The sequence below is a fragment of the Chiroxiphia lanceolata genome, chromosome 11 (assembly GCF_009829145.1).
Source record: "Chiroxiphia lanceolata isolate bChiLan1 chromosome 11, bChiLan1.pri, whole genome shotgun sequence".
Classification (NCBI taxonomy): domain Eukaryota; kingdom Metazoa; phylum Chordata; class Aves; order Passeriformes; family Pipridae; genus Chiroxiphia; species Chiroxiphia lanceolata.
In genome coordinates, this window is record NC_045647.1 from 10,679,665 (window position 1) to 10,686,896 (window position 7,232).

The 7,232-nt window shown below is 41.7% G+C and overlaps 1 long non-coding RNA gene across 1 annotated transcript; it reads left to right on the forward strand.

Moving 5' to 3' along the window:
- Positions 1–3,100: 3,100 nt before the first annotated feature.
- LOC116792521 lies at positions 3,101–6,410 on the forward strand. Its single transcript, XR_004359161.1, has 2 exons — positions 3,101–3,297; positions 6,238–6,410. It is a non-coding gene; the product is annotated as an uncharacterized LOC116792521 (long non-coding RNA).
- The last annotated feature ends 822 nt before the right edge of the window (positions 6,411–7,232 follow it).

Consider the following 7,232-nt stretch of genomic DNA (forward strand, 5'->3'; position numbering starts at 1 on the left):
CAAATTATATCTGTGCTGCATGTACAGTGTGTTCTGCTGGCCACTTCTACACAGCAAGACAACACAACAGATTTCTGAAGCTGAGTACTTGTAAAATGTTAACATTTTCAATGTTAATATAAATTACCTTATGCTTGCAAACATCCGTGGTGCATGCATGATTATGTAGCCAAGAAATGGGCATGCTCTCACACTGACCAAAACAGGGAATATTTGCCTCTCTACAGTGGCTGTAGCCACAGCAGGAATATTCTGCACCCTCTCTAACGACTTGTATCTGCAATTAAGTTTTAATCACTCATAAAATGACTCCGAGTGAGATTTTATGCTTCCTTCATGTAAAATCTAGGGGATTTGTGCTTTGTCTTTGTGCAAATGAGCAAGATGTTTTCCAAAGAGAGATTGAGAGAATCATAAGGCAAAGAGCTGTCTGATGGCCTAGGGCACACACTCATGCAGAAAAGCTGATTTCAGTATCATGCAATGGGCTTTATTTTTACTTTTGGTGGCATCTTTGGGGCTTTGTTAGCTACATGATGAACACGAACAGTACGTTACTCATCAAAAGCTACCTAGCATGACTACCTCAAAAAAGTATAGAGCAGTGAACAAATACAGCACAGAGAGAAGTGATGAGACCACCTACATTTCAGATAAGTTAATTTTATCTATACCTGTTTTGATAAAAAAAGATTAAATGATGTGCTGGAATGAGTACAATCTGACTAATGAGAGAATTCACAGTTACATGTGATAGGAGAGAAAAATACCAGAAGGGATACAAACCATCAGGCATCTACACACTGGTGGATTGTCAGAAAAGAAAAATCTACTGATTGGCCAAAGAAATTTCTGTTTGCTGGTTTTTTTCCTCATCCTCTGAGGATGTTTCAGACCATTAGAACTACGTCCAGAGGATCCAGAGATGAAAATCTGGAACCAGAACTGTCTTGCAGCAGCTCCAGGCTATGGCTCCATGAGCAAGGTAAATTTAGGCTGATTGCTGGCTTGTCTTTTTCTACCCAGTAAGAGCCCAGCTGCCTTCTATGACACTGCAGTGGGTAGAAAGCAGCTTCCCATGCTTCATGGCCAAGGAAGCACACTGACATTTATCCAAGGGTGTATCCAACTGCGGACAGGCAGCTCCTTGCAGGATGGCAAAGCTGTGGTGAGTTGTTCATGTAGCTGTACTCGTGCAGGAGGGGAACCAACAGGAACTTTATGGGCCCATTGATTTTTCTGAGGGAGCTAAATTTTTCAATTTCATGATTAGTACTAACATTGTATTCCAAGTCTATTCCTCATGAATTTTCCTCTATTTATTAGGCCTCTTAGGATAAGTACAAGTCATATTACTGCCATCTAATAATTAGTTCTATTTTTACAGAAAATAACACTGCACCAGAAAAATGATCTGGCAGGTGCTTAGCTCAGGGCTAGAACAAAATGAGTCCCCAGCAGCTGTCTAACCAAGAAGATGTACTACCACAGTCCTTGAGATAAGGGAGGTTTTTTCTTTCCAGTAGTTTCACATTTATCCCACTCCACTATTTTGGTCTTGGTGCTTTGTGGGCTAAACCAGCGTATAACAATGGACAGGACCGAGGAAAGATTCTGTGAATAGCTCTTATGATGGCTCCACATACAACATAAGAAAACAGTTTTGTTATGAGAAGCTGTTCAGCTAAATACTCTAAAGGTCACTGTCCACCCCAACCAGTAAAGCTCATCCTGTCTCAGTGGGATATGGCAAAACTGGCAGTAAGGCTCCTTCCTTACTCTGGGCAGTGCTGTTAGTCACAGCCTTGTTGGTATTGCAAGGCCTTGGAGATACCACAGCACCAGGAAGATGGAGAGACAGCACCTGCCAGCTTGAACCAAGCCCCAGCACCAATGCAGAAGGGACCACACACAAAATAAACCACCTTTTCTTTCCAGCGAAGATTTTGGTCATTCATCCTGATGGCATTTGACATGCAAAGGATCCAAATAGCAGGAAAAATCCAGCAAGAGAGGGGAGAGGGCTCTGCACTTATCAGTTCAATTTTGTACTTGAAGCCTTATCCAAAATCTAATGGATCAATGGGAATCCTTCCAGTAACTTCAGTTGGGATTTAATAAGGCTTTAATTAATGGCCTGGATGCTATGATTGTGCATGTTCCTCTCACAGTACCACTCAGTTATGCCTCTAAAACAGACTTAAGCAAACAGGGCTCCTTCATCAACATTTTGTAAATGGCAAGACAGTAACTCTCTTGGGAAGGACTTGATAGCAAATGTTTGTCTACAACTGTCTAGAAGTTTTCTATTATAAATGGAGGGAGAAGAAGCCATTTTTGACCCTGTTTATGGGTGAGTTTCAGCTGTATTTAGTTTTCTGATAAGGGGTAACTGTTTAATGTTAAGACTGAAAATGTCTTAGGATTAAGGAGCTCTTTGCAGTTAATGTGAACATTTGGCACAGGACTGTAAATTGCATCTGACTTGGAGAAGAAAGAACATGCTCTAGTGTAGAGATTCAGCTTTTCCTGTGTTATCATTTTCCTGCTGGGCAAGGGTTTCAGTGGTGTGGTATACCAATCCAACTGCTACCCCGATTGTCCAAGTTACTTTTTTCTCCTTGTGCATTTTGAAGAGTCTATTCCATCTCTTTTTTTAAATCATGCTTCTTATTTGCCAAAAAAATCATCTGTTTGCCCTTCAGCACCCAGCCCATGTCTTGTTTCCAGCAGCCACAAAGTCAGCTATGGTCCTTAAAAGCCGGACTGGTTTTTAATAACCAACTAGCCAAAAGAGGCCGTTAGTGAGTGACAGCTTGTGGTGCTCATGTACCTGCTCGCACCCACAAACAAGGCCCTGCAATCCCTGCCTTATCCTAGAAAACAACTGGGTTTGAAACCACAGAGCTGCAGACACAAGGGGAGGGCTGTGATAGCTACTGGGCTGAAAGAGCAGTGCCTGTCCTGGAGAATACCACTTTGTTTACGACTGAGTCTTTCTGCTTTCAGAGATATGGGAGAAAAAATGATAGTATGTACTCTGTAGGACTGTGTATAGATGTGTGTGTACACTCAGAGACAGGTACATTTATAAACAAATCACAGAACACATCGCAGTCCTTGAAAACACTCCAGTGTGGCTATGGACATCTTGTTCTCTCCTTCTGTCCTTGAGGTGTCAGGTTTCCTTGTTTACAGTCTGCCTCATTCAGGATCTGGAATTCCTAAAGAGCAGTAAAACCCTATCATGTGACTGAAGACTGATTTCCAGGAAAAGCGGAAGAGGTTCTAGGAAAGGTCAGTCCTCGTGGTTTCACTTGTTCCCTTCAAGAATGCAGAACAAAGGAGATGAAACAACGTGAAGTACCTGATCCTTTGTCTCTGTTGAGCCTGGAATGAGATTTAAAGGAAAATCCAATGCTCGATGCAGAGCTCCTTACGCTCCACGTACTTTTCCTCCTCTTTAACGTTTTATTGACATGGGACATTTCGCACAGAAGTGGGATTCCTGCCTCCTGGTATGTCAGTCCTTCCAGTGGCTTCCTTATTTCCTGAAGGGTTATTTTTGCATGTGCTGTCACAAGTGGTCATAACCCTGCTCGTGACATCATTAACAAGATCATGGGACAGATCCAGCCAAGAGTGTAGGGAGGACTACATTAATGTAGTAGCAGAAAATAAATAGAGAGAAAAATGCAAACAAAACTAACCAGGTCATATATGCCAAGAGCATCAATGAGAGCATTTATAAAGCTCATCAGCAAGACTAGTGAACATTGATTATGTGAGGTTATCTGCATGAGGAGCATCTGGGTCTCTGGCCCTGGGCTGTAGCTTTCAAAGACCCTGCACTGTAGGAAGTCTGTAGTACCTCTTCTGGCTGTACCTCACAGGTCCCGGGAGACTAGAATCTTTCTGTTTGTGATGGGGACATGTCTGCCTTACTATACTGTGTCAGAGTTTGTCCTGAATGAAGTTTTGGGCCATGCAGTCTGTTTGTGTGCTGCCAGGCTGCAATTCCACATCAGTCTGAATCAACAGATCTGATTTTATTCTTTTTCTTTGCCTGAGATCGCATCGGATCTGCTATCAGCTTGGATCCAGCCTGGTGGATCAATGAAAGTTATGACACTGTACAGATTTGTTTTTCAGTGGCATAGATAAACCAGTGTTGCAAGATCCTCAGCTCAGACTCAGAGTCTGGCTAACTGTAGGTTGTGAAATTTCCAAAGGCGACGAGGGGGGGGAAAAAAGCAAAAAACCACTCTCCCCTGTGTTGCAACTCTAAGTGCAATCAGTTGCAAACAATAATTCTCTCATTGGACACTCAGATTCATTTGAGTTGTGTCCACAGAAGATTATTTCTACATATATCAGCTAGATGTCTGACCTGAGAGTTAAATCAAAAAGTTGCAAATGCAAAATTCCAGCATGGCAGTCAAAGTTCTGCCCTTGACTAACACAGCTTGTCTCAAAATTGTGACCATGTTGAGCAATTGTACAGGGAAAGGGAAGATCCTGACCATTCTGAAGAACCTCTGTAAGCTAAAACACCATCAATGAGAACCACCAAGAAACAGAAATACTTGAGTAAAGAGAAACACTACAATGAAGATATTTGCTGTGAAACAGCTCCCAGGGCTGCACTGGCGCTTCAAAGCATTCTTTCTCATCTTCTTGAGCAGCTATGGTTTGAGTTGATCTGTGCCACAGACAAATAAGAGGACTCCATTCCCCTTGGTCAGCATTTCAGTTGCTTGCCTTGACTCAAAATGTGGCCTACTGGATGAAACATGAAGGTACTAATTGGATCTGATTCCCACACTGAAGCATCTCTGGTATTAGTGGGCACTTCAGCACTTGAACATGACACAAAGTCAGAAAGATTCTAATGAATATTCAGAGATGTTGATTGGATCATTGCAGAGTAGAGAAGCCCCAGTCTTGGACTGTGAAGGTGCTGTAAAGGCAGGGGACACACAGGCGGTCCCTACCTCAATAAGCCTGGCCAGAGCTCAGGAGGACTTTCTCTAAACACTCACTTAAAATTCAGAGAAGAGGTCTAAAAGGGGAAGAATTAACAAAATTTGCACCTGGGAATTAAAGAAACAGCAGAAATTCTCTAGGAAATTCTGATCCATTTCTTTCCACTTCAAAGAATGGATTCACAATGTGATCTCAAGCTCCTAGAAATCCTCAATAGTATAGGCCAGAAAAAAATTATTCTAATCCAATCCATCTAATCTAATTTCATTTCTCACTACTGTGAAATGTCCCTAAAAGCATTTAAGATGTTTTTAGTTCTTTTAAATGTTAACCATCTGCAGGATCATGTTATACATACCATTGCTTTATGGGCACTGTTTCTTAGTGGAATTATCATTTAACCAAACTGAAATAAATTGCAAGAGGAAATGCTTATTAATGACAGCTACACCCAAGAGAAGCCTCGTGAAGATTTCTTTATGAGGATGATCATGACAACAATAGGAGTATGCCACGCTATGATGATCTAATGATCACCACTTTACTCACCGTGGAATTGCCATTGTGGGTTGACCTTTCTTTCAGAAAGGGGGAAGGGTAGCACAGAACAGGCTCCTGATTCAGCTTACCCACACCTCTGTGGGCCTGTCTTCAGGCACCTTTCACATGAGTGCAAGGAAAAGCTAAGATGATCCCTCATCTGAATCTGAAAGACCAAGTGTAAGAGCAGGCCAGAGATCTTCACACCTTTTAATGCAGTAAGTAATGTTGTGTGTGCAGTGTATCAACCACTGAGAGCAGTGCTTAACACCTCAGGTAGATCTCCATTTTTCCTTGACTAGTACCTTCATCTTCAGATTTCTGGTTTTTTAATGATGTTACATTGGACTCTGAATATCAAGACTAGTGGCAAGAGAAAGTGTCAGTAATTATTGACTCGATGTTTTCATCAGTAAAAAACAATCCTAAATTGACTGACATGGGATCAGCTAGGGCAGGAGTCTGATCCCTTTGTACTTCAGATACTGCTTTGAACCATAAAATCAAACGAGGTCACATAGATAGCCATGTACATGAGTAAAAGAATCACAATCTGACATATGTCTGTTGAAGTCCTTCAAAGGGAGGTGCAATAGAAGGGTGAAGTGTTAATAGTTCCTTTGACTGTTGACTGTTTTGTGACTCCTGTTTTGCAAAGAGTGGTCCTGTGCTGTTGTTTTGAACTTCACTCATGTTTGTTCTATTTCCTAGATCTGCCTTTGCGATGACCACTCCCAGAGCAATCAAGCCTGAGGAAATTTGTGTCTGAACTGATAAAGCTCAGTTTTATTCTCAGCTCCTCACTGGAAATTTGTAAGTTTTTGTTCTACCTTCATTTTTTCCATAGTGTTCCTAATTAAAGATCTGTGGATTAATTCCATCTGTTTTGGTGTCAGCTCTTCCATGTCATCAGCATATATTCTGTTACTTCTAGCATCCCAAAAACACAGGTGAAATGTGCCAGGTAGATTTGCTGTTGCCCCACGTACTCAGCTCTTGTGTTTAAATTCTGAGTCAGATGTGATTTCAGTGAACCAAGAAGCTGTGATGATACCATAGATGTGGACTATAGCAAAAACATATTTTAACCAGCAAGAGCCGAACCTGCAGCACGACCATGCACTGATTCCTGACACTGGGTTTGCTTTATTAAGTAGGTACAATGCTAGGTCAGTGTTGAGCTACTGCTGACGGCTTGTGTCCACAGAGGGTAAGTACCTCTGTATTATATCTTCCCACATTTTCCATTTTGTGTGCAAAATTGTCTTGGGACATTCCTTTACTTGTTGACAGATACCCAAAGGATACTGATGAGTTCAGCCTGGTTTCTCTTTTCCTTAATGAATGATCACAGAATGATAATTTAGTTCTGGAAAGAGAATCTTTTAAACTTCACACATCAACTGTAGACTCTACCCTGCACAGAGTAAACAGTGTCAGGCAGACAGGAGGAGGTCTAGGGTTATGAAAATGGACATTCAACACCATGGACCTCAGGAAGGCTCTGTGTTCATACAGAGACAGAGCTGACGTGCCTCCACACCAAAGCACAGAAGGTTGGCAGGGGCAGGAGCAGCACGTGTTTGGATGCACGAAGACTCCACATTATGAAAACCTTCCCAAAACAATACAAAGGAAAAAAATAAAGTGTTTCAAAATTTGAGCCCAAAGGAAAAGCAAATTGACGTCTAACAAAAGACTTATTT